Source organism: Hyaena hyaena, unplaced genomic scaffold (genome assembly GCF_003009895.1).
Source record: "Hyaena hyaena isolate Hyena2069 unplaced genomic scaffold, ASM300989v1 scaffold_462, whole genome shotgun sequence".
Classification (NCBI taxonomy): Eukaryota; Metazoa; Chordata; class Mammalia; order Carnivora; family Hyaenidae; genus Hyaena; species Hyaena hyaena.
The window spans coordinates 415,362-430,279 of NW_024081092.1; the positions used below are offsets into that span (position 1 = coordinate 415,362).

The following is a 14,918-nucleotide window of genomic DNA, read 5'->3' on the forward strand; positions in this document are numbered from 1 at the left end:
GATATCTGTTTGCCGGATCATTTCTTTTATAATTTCTCTTTTCACTCAGCAATATAACACAGCTCAAGCGCCTAGGGGACTCAGCTTGTTAAGTGTCCGAGTCTTGATTTCAGATCAGGTTATGATCTCACAGTTCATGGGATTGAACCCCACATCGAGCTCTGTGCTGACAGTGCATAGCCTGCTTGGGATTCTCTCTCTCTCTCTCTCTCTCTCTCTCTCTGTCTCTCTCTGTCTCTCTGTCTCTCTCTCTCTCTGCCCCTCCCTCCCTCCTTCTTTCTCAAAATAAATAAATAAACAACAGTAACAAATACAATATATCACAGACAACTTTCCATGTTACTGTGTTTGTATATGCCTCATTGGTTTTGATGACTGCAGAATATTTCACACTAGGAAAGTACTGTAATTAATATAGTATTTCCCATTATGATGGAGTTTGAGATTTTTTTTCAACTTTTAGCAAAAGTAACTAAGAACAGGACCTACATGTTTAAATACATGCTTAAGATATGCAAATAAAATTGAACAGATCGGGGGGTGGGCAGCAAAATTACTGGTGCCTAAGTGCTAGAGTGCAGGGGTAAGGTTGTACCGGGGATGGCAGCCACTTTCAAATTTGATGTGCTATTTTTTAAAATTTTGTAATGTATATTTATTTATTTTGAGAAAGAGAGACAGAGACAGAGAGAGCAAAGGAGGGGCAGAGAGAAAAGGAGAGGAGAGAGAATCCCAAGCAGCTTCCATATTGTCAGTGCAGAGCCCCATGTGGAGCATAACCTGAGCTGAAATCAAGAGTTAGACACTTAACTGACTGAACCACCCAGGCACCCTTCAAATTTGATGTGTTATGTTGAAAACTTGGAAACCTTGGCCAAGTTATTCATTTTTCTGAGCATTTATTCCCCCAGAGTAATATTGCCATGAAAACATTATCTATTCCCAGCTATGTTGTGTGCTTAAGTGAACTCCTACAAGTAAAGTATGTATAGCAAGGCCTGGAATATGGAAAGTGTCAGGTACATGTAAACATATGCTAGCAATTATTATGATTTTTATTTTCATTGTGAGTTTGCCCCTTGAGACATATTCTTGTAAAGACAGCTAGGCCAGAAAAATCTATATTTAAAGGATAAAGGAAACAGAATGCAAGTGTCAAATGGTTAGAGAAAAAACAGACATTATTTGTTCAATAGTGTTTAGTTGCTTCAAATTTCACATTCTGTTTGTACATAGCAAACTTATTTATTAACGATTAAGGAAAAGTGGTTTGGCATATAGTCCAGTGCTTGATAATATTTCATTTTATCAAGAACGATAGCAATGCTGGCTTACTTTGTGGCAGACATTAATTTCCAGTTGTTTATTCAATCTGATGATAGATGGGTACAGTCCGGACACCCTTTCATCTAGTGCCATGTGGGCGGCAGGGTAGAGTGAGAGGGGAAATAATGTTGTTAGGAAGACCAGTGGATGCTTAGTTGTCCTCTTGGGGTTCAAAACCAGGAATGCAGAGTCTAGGACCCAGCTGTATAGCCACATCATGCCCTTCACTCCTTTAGGATATGTACCCTCTACAATGGGGTTCAATATTGCCCTTGTTCCATGAGACAGTAGGATCCTTGGCTAGTAAATGTGATGAACAAACCTTCTTGTCTGATGGTTCGGCTGAATCGTGAAGCCATTTTCACACAGTTGCATCCACCACAGTCAGAAGCACTGCATTTAGTCCTGATAGTTGTAAGATGTGTTTCCATGTTTCTGATTTCATATATCCCATAAATATGAAATTGGTAACAGTAATAAGAAAGGGAAGGATGGAAAAGGGAAAAAAATGCACATGTATGTTTGTCTCTATGTAAGTAGTTTAAAAAGTTTGGTCTACTCTTGGAGGTCGTACAAAATTTACTTCTGAAGTTAATCTTTTCTTTGTGTTTGACTCTTTTTTTTTTTCCAACTTTATTGACATGTAATTGAAAAACCAGAAATTGTATATACTTAAGGTATACAACATGAGACTTTTTTGAAAATAGTTTCTTCACCATAGCATTAAATAGAGAACATGGAATAAGAAAGGAAAGTGGTTGCTGAATGATAAATACAGAGAAGAGGGGTTTTTTACTTTTTTACAAAAATATTTCCCAGCATACACAAAAGTGAGAGATTGGTATAATAGACCTCCATATTCTCATCACCCAGCTTTAATAAAAACAGAAAAGGTTGTTTACATTGTATCACTGAAAATGTTTATGCTCTCCAAAACAGAAAAGCCAAGAATTTTTCTCCTGTGGTACATGCCTAGTAGGAGCTTCTAAATCTACTCTGTCCTAGGACCCTTTCACAGGGCAAAAGGAGAAATTCAAAAGAGTGGTGTGTAGGTCGTAAGGGCTTTCAGCAAGTGCCTCTCGTGGCCTGATCTGTTTCCCAAACAGGTGACTGTGGTAAGAACTGTGGTAGCCCTGGAGCTGGCTGCCGGCACAGGTAGTAATGGGAAAAATCTGTTATAAGATGGCCAACAGGACTGATAGGGGAATTCTCGTTCCCGACTGAAGACACCCTTCCGGGTTCTTGTTGCTACCCTGCTTGCTGCCTGCACCAAATTACTACCACTGCAGAATGCGGAAGTAACAGACTATAAATTGTTCCCTCTGCTGATGCTTGGGGGCTCAGACCTCTGGAGAGCAATCTCCTCTGAGCCCCTCGTGTGAAATAAACCTGCCTTCCAAGATCTCTGAATGCCACTTGGTTCTTCTGCCAGTGATCCATACCAGGTTCTATAACAGTAGGAGGGAAGGAAAAGGCAGAGAAGGGGACAGACAGAAGAGGAACTGAAAAGTAGGAGAGAGAATTGAGAAGGGGATGTAAAATCGTAGTGAGTATTCACACGAAGAACATGAAGTGTCATGAGTCACCAGCTCTGTCACTTATAAGTTCTGTGCCTGGGAGTGTATGTCTGGTGGCAGTCAGTACGTGGTATCTACACTATTATTTGTTTTCATAATCTCAGAATGTTTCCTTTTACTTTGGATTATTGCCTTCACTTTTGTAGTTATGTTTTTTTTTTTTCTGTTTTGTTTGTTTTTGTTGTTGTTGGAGAAGCAGGGATAGGACATCAACATGTGGTTTTTCAACCTGAAAATGAGAAATTTGGAGGTTATCACAGTAGTCTCAGCATTTGAAAATCTGCCATGTAGGTGAATAATTAGATATTTTTCCTCTGGGATCCCAAGGTGTAGAACTAGGTAAAAAGTTTTAGAGAGATAAATTTTGATTCAGTATGATAAAGACATTTCTAACAATGAGACACCAGTCCAGAACCTTAGAAAGCTGTCTCCCCAGGATGTTTAGAAGGATGTTTGTGCTAGATCAGGACTTTTCAACCTTGATATTATTGACTAGATAATTCTTGGATGTGGCATGTTGTCCTGTGCATTATGTTTACCAACATCGTTAGCCTCTACCAACTAGAATGTACTTATGGCAAAGGTGCTTGGAGGAGAAACACCAAAGACAAAGGGAGACAACCCGTGCGTAACATCTGGTCAGAAACAATAGGCCCACTCCCTGGGCTCACAGTGGAAAATTGCTTGTTCCTAATTTCTGTGCTTATCTGACAAATGCTATCAGTATTTCTCAGGTTTGCCTAGCAACCCATACATTGAAATAGGTCTTTGTTTTGCAAGGTTAGGTTTTGTATTCATATTTGTTCTTATTTTAAGTGTATTTTTTTGTATCTGTATCTTCTAGTTTAAATTGTAACAAAAGTTGGCTTCTAAAAAAAACATGTTAAGGCAAAGGAAATTCTTTTCATCAGGCCATCTGTGTATCATGTACTTGTGTAGGCTTAGGAAATGGTTTGTAGCCTTCCCAGATTTGGGGGGTTACTGGTGGACTCACTCCTACTACCCACCAAGGGAGTTTCTGTTTTCAAAAGAGGGAAAAGAGGCAAATGTTGCTGCTGTCTAGAAATGAATTTGAGTAAAGCAACCATTTGTAAGCTAAATTTTATGTCATACTATTATGTTAATTTATTTTTTTTCCTGACATTTCTTTCTTTTTGTCTAATTATTTCTACTTGGCACTACATGTAAAATGCATGCTCTCAAACATTTTCACTGGGTATTTCCCTTAAGGGTTCCTTTGAAATAAAGCAAAACAAAGCAATTTCCCATTTGCTCATTCTCACTAAAAAGTATGTAAATTAAGGTTAATATTCCCTACTAATTAGTGCCTAGAAGTTCTTTCATAAGCTTTGAAAATATTATATTTAAAATTTTTATTATACTCCTATAAGACATGTATTGTTCATCTGTATGATGCAGAAAATAATGTGCCTTGAATTAAATAACATGTCCAAAGTCACATAGCTCATTAGTGGCACAGTTGAGATTCAAACATGGACCCGCCTGACAGAAAGACATGTTGCCAGCTAAGCTATTCTTTTTTTTTTTTGTAATTATTATTATTATTATTATTATTTTAAATTTACATCCAAGTTAGCTAGCATATAGTGCAACAATGATTTCAAGAGGCCAGCTAAGCTATTCTGTACCCTTTCCTGACTCCTCATTCATCGATGTTCAGGGCATTAATATTTCTGAAACTCCTATTACTTTTGGGAATCCTTGTTGCTGGAGTCAGACAACAGGCAAGAATTGCCATTAGGAGAGAAATTTACTGAAACTATAAAAATGTTAGAGAAATATGCAATTGAAAGTTTTGGATTTTGCATACTACTAAGCTCTTCTACATTGTGCAGAGTTGAAGGTCAAATTCCCCAGCTAGAAAAAATCGAATGCTTATTTTCATATACTGTGCCAATGTATAGAAAAATCTATAAAATATACAACAATTACACATTGAGTAGTTTGACTTTTACCTCAGTTTTTAAAACTGAGATAAAAAAGATAAAGCTTTTAAAACTGAAAATACAAAAAACTGAGTACACAAGGTAATGTGCAGAAGCACTATGGTATGTTTCACAGTTTCAAAGTAAAACTAAGTTTTGAGTGTTGATTTACTTCAGTATCCAAAGATTGGACTTTTAATTCCTAAAAGTGCTTCAGCATTTCTTATCCTTGACATTGACTTTCTTACATAAGGAGGATGGGCTAATCTGGTGGTTGTTCCCAGGAAGTCGTAATTGTTTTCTGCTAATGCACCTGCATTTGCCGACAGGATTGATGGCAATCAGAGGCCATTGTGTAGTGTTAGACCATGGAGTTTGGAATCCTTCAGCTTGGGTTGGAGGCCTAGATCCCCCACTTGGTATTATGACTTCTGACATACTTGGTTCAATTCTTTATTAGATGTGGCTAGTAATAGTAACTTCTCTATGCAGTCACTCTGAATCTTAATTAGAAAGATATCACCAAGTGGTAAGCCTGGGACTTGTCATACAGTAAATTCTCAGTAAGTTCAAAGCTGTTATGATTGTTATTTTAGAGCATGACTTGAGAACCAAGACAGAATTAAATGGAATAAAATTGTTTTTTTCGTTTTGTTTGCCTCATTCTACAGCATGCAGTGACTAAGTTCTGGCCAGAGATTGGTTTAGAAACAGTCATTTGGAGCAATGGAGAAATTGCCTCCTGTGGTTTTACTAGCCTGTAGGATAAATGTTTTAGGTTCAGTTTCCTGGGAAACAGATTGAGAGGTAGAGGTTTTCCTGAGGGAGGTTTGTGGGGAGTGTGCTCAGGACAACAACTGAGAACACAAGGCAGAAGTTGAACTTCAGAGTAAAGTCTCAGCAGAGGCCTCAGCAGGTCTGACAGCTAAACTGATAGTTCAGAGTTGTTCTATACTGAGGTCAGGAAGCTACATCTTTGTAATGGACCAGTCATTGGAGGTGAGAAATCTCCAGGGAAAGACACTTAGAGATGGGCATGGAAGCTTCCTTCCCTGACCAGCAGTTCCTGGGGAGGGGGTCTCAGGAATGAGCTGTGTAGGAAACATGTTCAGCAGCTAGGAGGTTGAGGAATTAGTGTTTTGAACCTGAAAATTGGGAAGATATGAGCAGCACACCACTGTTTCCACTACAAATGACATTTAAATGTATGTAGTTAAATTATATATTTATATTCACATATGTATTTGTAAATACATTAAAAAGGATATTAAGTATATATTTTGTGAAAAAATTCTACTTTTTTAACACTTGAAATTATATATGAGACATATAAAAAAATCTTAGTTTATCTAAAATTCGTTGAGCTTTAAAAATTTATACTCTGATGGGAAAAAGAGGCACAAACTTCCAACTATAAAATAAATCAGGAGCATCTGGGTGGCTCAGTTAAGCATCTGACTCTCGACTTTGGTTCAGGTCATGATCTCATGGTTTGTGGGTTCAAGACCCACATGGGGCTCTGTGCTGGCAGTGTGGAGCCGGCTTGCGATTCTTTCTTTGCCCTTCCTCCACTTGTGCTCACACTGTGCTCTTTCTCAAAATTAATAAACTTTAAAATAAATAACTTACAGGAATAAAAATATAGTATAAGGAATATTGTAAATAAGATTATAATAACTTTGTATGGTGAGGGATGGTGGCATTTTATAATGTAGATATGTTGAATCGGTGTGTTGTACACCTGAAACTAATATAATATTATATATCAACTATACATCAATGAAAAAAGTTTATAGTCCAAGCACCAAATTTATTTGTTTGCTTAGTGTTGGGGGAGAAGATATCTAAAGATACATTCTTTAAATGATCATAGCAAGTAAAGTAACACCATTGATGACAAAATTAGATCTAGAATTCATGTTTTCGGGTTCTTCTCCCTCTTTGGACCTTCATTGATTGGCTTTAAGTCCAGGTAGAGTTTTACCTGTTGTTCTTCAACTGTATAGTGGATCTTGAACAGTGTTTTCCAGTCATGCTCTATAAATACCAAAGTTTGGATTTTTACCAAAATAAATCTTCTATTAAAGTATGCTTTCACCTAATTTAGATATGCAAATCAGAGATGATTTTAAGAAGTACAACTAGGGTGCTTGGGTGGTTCAGTCAGTTGAGTGTCAGACGTGCAGCTCAGGTCTTGGTCTCGGGGTCATGAGTTCAAGCCTTTCCTTGAGCTCCATGCTGAGCATACAGCCTACTTAGAAAATAAGTGAATGCATGAATGAATGAATGCATGCCCAAACTTAAGAAAGCATGAAAACTACTGCTTACAATGAAATATAGCATCTCTTAGTATTTAACTGAGATAGACATTAATTATGTTCATTAATATTTTTCATGGATTCTCAAAGAAATAATGCAGAATCTGTTTTTCATGGAACTGATTGAAGCTTGCATGAATAACTCTATATCCTTCCATTATTATTTTTAATCATAAATACACATGTGCTTTCCTGACATCTGTATTCTAAGTTGTGTGATTCATTATTTTTAAGCTGGGATAACCTGATTTCACATATTTTTCCATGAGTCAGAGGCAAGTCTAGCTGTTAGTTTGTTATTGTCTGTGCTTTTACATAGCAGGCCTGTGCTTGCCATCATTTTTCTGCTTTGTACTTTTAATCTCTTAACCGGTCACTTTGGGAATAATAGTCTTTCCAGTTTTCAATAAAAACCAGACAAGAATGGTCATGGATTCCTTAAAGATTGGCGAAGTTTTTGTTATTATTATTTATTTAATGTGTTGGGTTTAAATACAACCAGGAAGTCTGCATCAGCTGTTTTGATCTTGGGTCTTGCTTTCATTTGTGTAATTCTTAAAAAAATTGTTCTTCTCTAGTGCTTCACAAATCTTTTGCTTGGGCAGCTTAGAAACTCAGCTGGGATAGATGATACATTAGGAAGGCAACAGTGTACCTTAACCATAGTGGTGGAAATCACCCCAAAAAGGTCACTAATGTTCATGAAACATAACAGAACATCTGAATTCCCTGAAAATTAAACATCTTTTAACTGCTGTCGTTTGGCGTTTTTCCAGGGGAAAAGAAAATATTCCTTCAGTGCCTAATGAGAGCCTGGATGATAAATATGAACTTAAATAGGTCAATGTATTCAGAGAAAACCAGCTGTTTAATATTAAACTTGATTTATACTATTGATATTTTTAGATGCCTCCTTTTACCTAGGTACAAAAGAGAAAATGATGAATAAAAGCTCCTTTCTTGACTCACATCTTCTTCCAGTTACATTTCCCCTCATTTTCTCTTAAATTCACCAACTTTTTGCCCACAGCACCCTACAAAAACATTTTCAAGGATAGCAGTGACCATGTTATTGCTGATTCCAGTGGTCATTTCTGAGTCCTTGGTGGAACTGACTTCTTAGCAGCATTTAGCACAGCTGATCACTTGCTTTATTGAAACACTTTTTTCATTTTGCTTCCAGGACATCCGATTTCACCTGGTTTTACTCCTCATTTTCTGGCCACTTTTACTCAATGTCTTTTTGCTGTTTCTTGCCATTACCACAACTTCTAAATATCAGAACACTCCAGTGTCCATTCCTTGAAGCTCCTGTCCTCTCGAGATAAACTCATTTCTCTTGTGATCTCATGCAATCTTACTGATGCATCTGTGTGCTGTCATCTCCCAAATGTATATTTCCAGTCCTGCCTCCAACTCTAAAATTCAAGCTCAGGTGTCCAGCTGATTTTCCAGAAGCTTCCATCTGAATGTCTAAAGGACATCTTAACATGTCTAAAACTGAACTGCTAATCTTCAACCTCCCAAATCTATTTCACCCACAATCTTTCCCTTCTCACTTAATGCCAACTCCATTTTTCAGGGTGCTCTGGCTGAAAACCTGGATATCATTCTTGTTTTTGTTGTCATTTTTCGATATAGTCAGTAATCTATTCACTTGTGTTCTTAGTTCTGTCTTCAAAACATGTCCACCATTTTGGCAGTGGCCCCCTGGTCCAGGCCACTACCATCTGGATAGCCTGCTAACTAATCTCCCTCTGCCTGCCCTTGCTCACCTGCCATTTAATCTTGACAAGCAGCTAGAGTGATTACTTTAAAATGAAAATCAGATCATGTCATTCCTTTGCTCAAAATTGGCCAGTTTTCACCCTGAGTTATATTTAATGTCTGTTGACCTTCATCTATATACATGTGTGTGCCTAAGTGTGTGCATGGAAGAGGGGAAGTCTCAGTGTGGCTGGAACACACTCAGTGTGGATGGTAGGAGAGAATGTCAGAGAAGTCATGAGAAGTCAGCTTATGTGGGGTTTATAGGACATTGTAAAGATTTTGGCTTTTACTTTGAGTGAGGAAGGACCATTGGAGGCTTCTGAGTAGAGGAACGGCATGGTCAGACTTACTTTTTCATAGGATTACTCTTGCTGCTGTGTTAAGATTAGATGAAGGAAAATGAGCAGAAGTGGGAAGACCAGTTAGGAAGCTGTCGTGGGCATCTGTTTGAGGTATGAAGATGGTTTGTACGAGGGTGTTGAGAAGTGGTCATATTCTGAATATATTTCAAGTTAGAGCTAACAGGATTTCTTTTTTCTTTTTTTAAATGTTTATTTATTTTTGAGACAGAGCATGAGTCAGGGAGGGGCAGAGAGAGAGAGGGAGACACAGAATGTGAAGCAGGCTCCAGTCTCTGAGCTGTCAGCACAGAGCCTGACACAGGGCTCAAACCTACAGACTGTGAGATCATGACTGCCCAAAGTCGGACGCTTAGCTGACTGAGCCACCAAGGCACCTGATCTAACAGGATTTCTTGATAGACTGAGTATGGAATGTGCAATAGAAGAGTCAAGGTTATCTTCAAAGTGTTTGGTCTCAGCAGCTGGGGCTGCATTGAGATAGGGAAGACCGTGGGGAGAACAAGTCCTTATGAGTATTTGTAGAGCTTAGTTGTGGAATGTAAATTTGAGATGGCATTTAGTGTGCATTCATTAAAGATTTGCTGGGCTAATGAGCAAAGAAGCAAATATCAGCCCTATTTTCCACTGTATGCGTTATTCCTGCATCTAGAGCCCCCTTTGTCCCACCTCTGCTTGTCTTTGGGTTTGTGGAGGGGTAAGATGATTCTGGGGGTCAGATGATCCCATATATACATAGGAACAGTTTTTCTTTTTTTTGTTTTTAATCATAAGCTGAACCCTGGCTTCCTTCTATTGCCTCTGAGGTCTATTGTGAGGGAAAGGTGGGCTTGCTTCTCAAGGTGATCCCATTTACGAAGGTAGTAGAGTTTTAGCTGCATATGTTTCTTTCAGTCTGTTCCCTAACCACCATGTCATCCACATTTCTCCATTCCAGATTTTGTTGACACCTCTCCATTGTTGTTATCACGCCCCATCTTATTTTGCTGTTTTAGTTTGTGTTTTTATATCCCTCCACTGTCATGTTAGTGTTTTGTTTTTATGAAAGAGTTGAGATAAATACACACATTCCATCACAGTTCATAAACATTTCACATACATACTTTTCCAGGATCTGTCTGTTTTAAGATTGAGTATATTTTTTTCCTGCAAATATACTAAACACTAATTTTTTCCTTCAAGTTAACAAAGAAACGTTAAAACATTGTATCTGTCAAAATGTTTGGAGTCACAATGTTGCGTTAATTGTGATGGGTTCTGTGCTCCTGGCTCATTATCTCCTTTCTCACGTTTAGAACAATCTCATTTGTGAAATTGCATGAGCTCCTAGTATAGTATCTGGAACACTCTGGATTCATTTGTTGAGTGTATGAATAAATTATAGAAGAATTGCCCATTGTTGAAGTCCTTATTCATTCTCAGATTAATTCTCCAATACTTTACTGAATTGATACTTGAATGTATACCCACTATGGGTAAGATGCTGTGGAATATACAGTAATGACTTTGAAGTAGGTCTTGATCTCAAGACATTGTAAATGTATACTAACACAGAAAAAAATTACATACAATTAAAGAGATGAACCATAATAAAGGGCATAGAAGTCAAATAATTTAGGAGGGTCAGAGAAGTGGAGAATTCTGATGGCAGGATAAAATAGGATTTCTTCATGAAAGTGGTAGCATTTGAGATGGGTCGTAATGAATTGCTAGTGTTCAATATGAGAAGAGGGAATGGAGTCATTCTAAATGAGTAGACTAGTAGGTGGAAAAGTGACAGGCCAGGGAAATATATTAGCTGATTCATGTTGGTTTAGTTGGATTAGAGTGGTCAAAGAAGAACCTGCAGTATAAAGTTGGAAAGAATTTGGAACAGATGTGGTTGGCTACAGACTGTAGGAAAGAAAGAATGTGGGTGTTTTTCCTCAGGACACAGAAGGTTAATCAATAGGAGATTGTTGTTATCATACATTTTCTTTGGTAAGATTATTTTAAAGGACTTGAAAATTGATTGAATGCTGGCAGGAAGAGATATACTTGATAGTCCTCTGATATTTGAGCTTCTGTTCTGATAAGGGCATAGGTTCTATGTCTGGACATAAGGGAATCAGAAAGAGAACACAGTTTGGGAAGTAAGACACCAGGGTTTTTAGATATATTACATTTAGAGTGAATTTCAGGTGGGAATGTCTAGCAGGGGTAGAAACTAGACCTTTGGATGAAGGGATTAAAAATAAGACCTGACAGTAATGATTAAAGTACATTCTGTTCTGTAATCATTTTCTGTGGCTTAACAAATTTATTACATTGAAAATTTAGTGCTTAATATAGTAATATCCACTTTAGAGTCATTTTATTTTTTATTGCAAGGCTCTTGATTTAAAAACAAACACATTGTGGCTTTTAAATTTCTTTTCCATGTTGAATAAATCATTGTGCAGTGACATCATTTTTACATTTAGTTCTCAAATGTAAGATGATTACATAATATCTGTTTATATTTTTGTGGGGCTGTTATAAAATCATTAGTCATTTGAGCACTTTTAAAACTCAATGCCATATTGTACAAATAATTTGAAGAAAAACATTTTTACTCAAGGATATCAAAATAGAAATTCTTCAGATCTGTTTTTACAAATTCTGTCACTTTATTTTCTTTCCCTTAAAGTAGGTGTGTATTCTGGTGGATACATTATGGTCAACATAAGCCATACTCTTTCTCTTCATCTAGGAAATTTAAATAAGACTAAGTTGAGGCTCAGTAATATTTTATGGCTTACATTTTAAGTTAAGCTTTTAAAATATTAAACTTATAAACATTATAAAGACTAATAATCTTATAAAAGGAGATGTGTATAAAATGAGTTCTCATTTTCTGTCTTCGATTTTACTTCCCAGAAGTTAATATTCCTAATGCCATATTGTATATTCTTTTTAACTTATTTCTATGTATAGAAAAAAATTCATATCTGTTTTATATTAATGTGAACTTAAGTACATAATTATCCTGTAACTTTTTAAACTGAAAACTTGTCATAAGCATGTTTCCTTATTAGTGTTCTAGGAAAGTCAGTTAACCAAAGATATCTGTACTTTACTATTTCATCCCTTTGGAAGGTTTTCTAAATGCCATTAAAAAGAGAGTGAGGAGACCGCTAGGAAGAATTTGCTATGGCCGATGTCAAAGAGGTTACTGCCTGTGCCCTCCTCTAGGATTTTTATGGCTTTGGGTATTACATTCAGATCTTTAATCTATTTTGAATTTATTTTTGTGTATAGTGTAAGAATGTGGTCCAATTTCATTCTTTTCCATGTTGCTGTCCAGTTTGGTATATATATGTACAATGGAATATTACTCAGCCATAAAAAATAATGAAATCTTGCCATTTGCAATGTCATGAATGAAGCTAAAAAGTATAATGCTAAATGAAATTAGCATTCTGTCAATCAGAAAAAGACAAATAATATATGATTTCACTCATATGTGGAATTTAAGAAACAAAACAAAGGGGGGGAAAAGAGAGGCAAACCAAGAAATAGACTCTTAACTATAGAGAAAAAAAAATAATGGTTACCAGAGGAGAGGTGAGTGTGGGATGGGCTAAGTAGGTGATGGGGATTGAGAAGTGTACCTGTTGTGATGAGCACTGCATGCTGTATGGAAGTGTTGAATCACTACATTGTATACCTGAAGCTAATATTACTTTGACTAACTGGAATTTGAATAGAAGCCTTAAAAAATTAAAAGAGAGTGAATAAACATTAAAGAATCACTATACTATGTTTTGAGCTATATTAGTGAATCTGAACATTATCTGTACAAAGCTACTAGGATTCTAAAATCTCTAGTCATTGTTTCAAACCACAAATGCTGACGCCATTCTGTGTGTTAATCTGTGCAGGCCCTCTTCAAATGTGAGGCGATATGATTGGGCAAAGACAATGTTAAATTCTGTATTCTTATACCTAGCTAGTTTGAGAAAGTATCAGTAACTTAAAGGCATCATTCCCTGACTTTGAGAGAACCCACACTATATTTTATCTGTTTCAAATCAGATCAGCCTTAAAATCTATACTGATACATTCGGCCAGCATCACATGAGGGAGGTTTATAGGCTCCTACAGAACCTGAGGGGGTGTTAAACACCACATGCATTCATCTTTTACAATGTTTACACTGAAAGAATAGAATAGAGATAGGAATATTTGGCAAGTAATATATTTTCCTTCAGAGTATGAGATTAAATCAAGGCAATTGCGCACTCAGACATACCAAAACTTTTTTTGCTCTCTATTCTGATGCCTTCTTGGCTTATATCTTTTTTTAACCTCAGATGTAGTTCACAATGAGGGAAATATCAAGTGATATATGGACAGATTGGTAGCTTGGGTTCTTGCTTTCTGCGAACTACAACTTTTACTGCATTGAGGCTCTGGCCAGCCTTAAGTAACATGAAGTAAAAATGATGGGGGTGCCTGGGTGGCTCAGTTGGTTGACTTCAGCTGAGGTCATGATTTCACAGCTTGTGAGTTTGAGCCCCATATCAGACTCACTGCTGTCAGTGCAGAGCCTGCTTTGGATCCTTTGTCCCCCTCTCATTTTGCTCCTTCCCCGCTTATGCACGCTGTCTTTCTCTCTCTCTCTCTCAAAATGAACAAACATTACAAAAATTATGGGTGGTTTTTACAGATCACACCATCTTACTAATGGCGTGATCATTAAGATTTACAAGTTCTAAAACTTATTGATCTCAGAGTTATTAAAAATCAGAATACAAATGAAATAAAGTTAGAGTTACAATTATAAATGAAATATTACCATTTTAATAGCATAAGTAATATTTAAATACTTTTATAAATGTTTTTTATTTTAATATTTTTATAGTTCTAACAATAATGATTCCATTAAAAACACTGATTGCAGATTCTGTGTCTCCCTCTCTTTCTGCCCCTTTCCCATTAGCGCTCTGTATCTCTCTCTCTCTCTCTCTCTCTCTCTCAGAAATGAATAAACACATTAAAAAGTTAAAAAAACAACAACCTACTACAGAATAGTAGTTTGGAAATTCCATGTCACATTATTTCCCAACCCTGAACTAGATCATGTACTTTTTAGTTTATGATTTGCTGTGAACCAATGAGTAATACCTACATTTTCATGTTCGTGTTTTCACTGGTTTCCAAGCTACCTTCTTTGACTGTGAGTTCTTAACATATCTCCATGGTGTGTTTATCTCCCCTTATTTCCTGTCCTTCTAGCACCCCAGTATGAGCTACATTAGTTGGTTGACACAGTGAATTTGAGGATATTGGATTTGCTTTACACAACCCCGTCTCTATCACAGGGCCCTCAGAACCTCACTGGTGCTTTGATTTCAGTCCATATTTCCCCTTAATTCTTACTGTTGTCCATGATTCTAATAATCTTCAACAAATACTTTCCCCCCTCCTACTCCATTTGATTTCTTATGCTTCCCTGAGTGAAGAGAGTGACTTGCCATAGTTAAGAACTATGTAGTCAGACAGACCTGGATCCAAATTCTGTCTTGTGTTCTTATGAGTTGTATGATTTGGGGCACGTTGATATTTTTAAGTCTCAGTTATTCAGTTTCCTTCACTATC

General features: G+C 36.8%; 1 protein-coding gene across 5 annotated transcripts in view; it reads left to right on the top strand.

Moving 5' to 3' along the window:
* NOX4 (NADPH oxidase 4) overlaps window positions 1–14,918 on the top strand; it is a 305,572-nt gene that overhangs the window by 209,987 nt on the left and 80,667 nt on the right. The window lies entirely within an intron of this gene.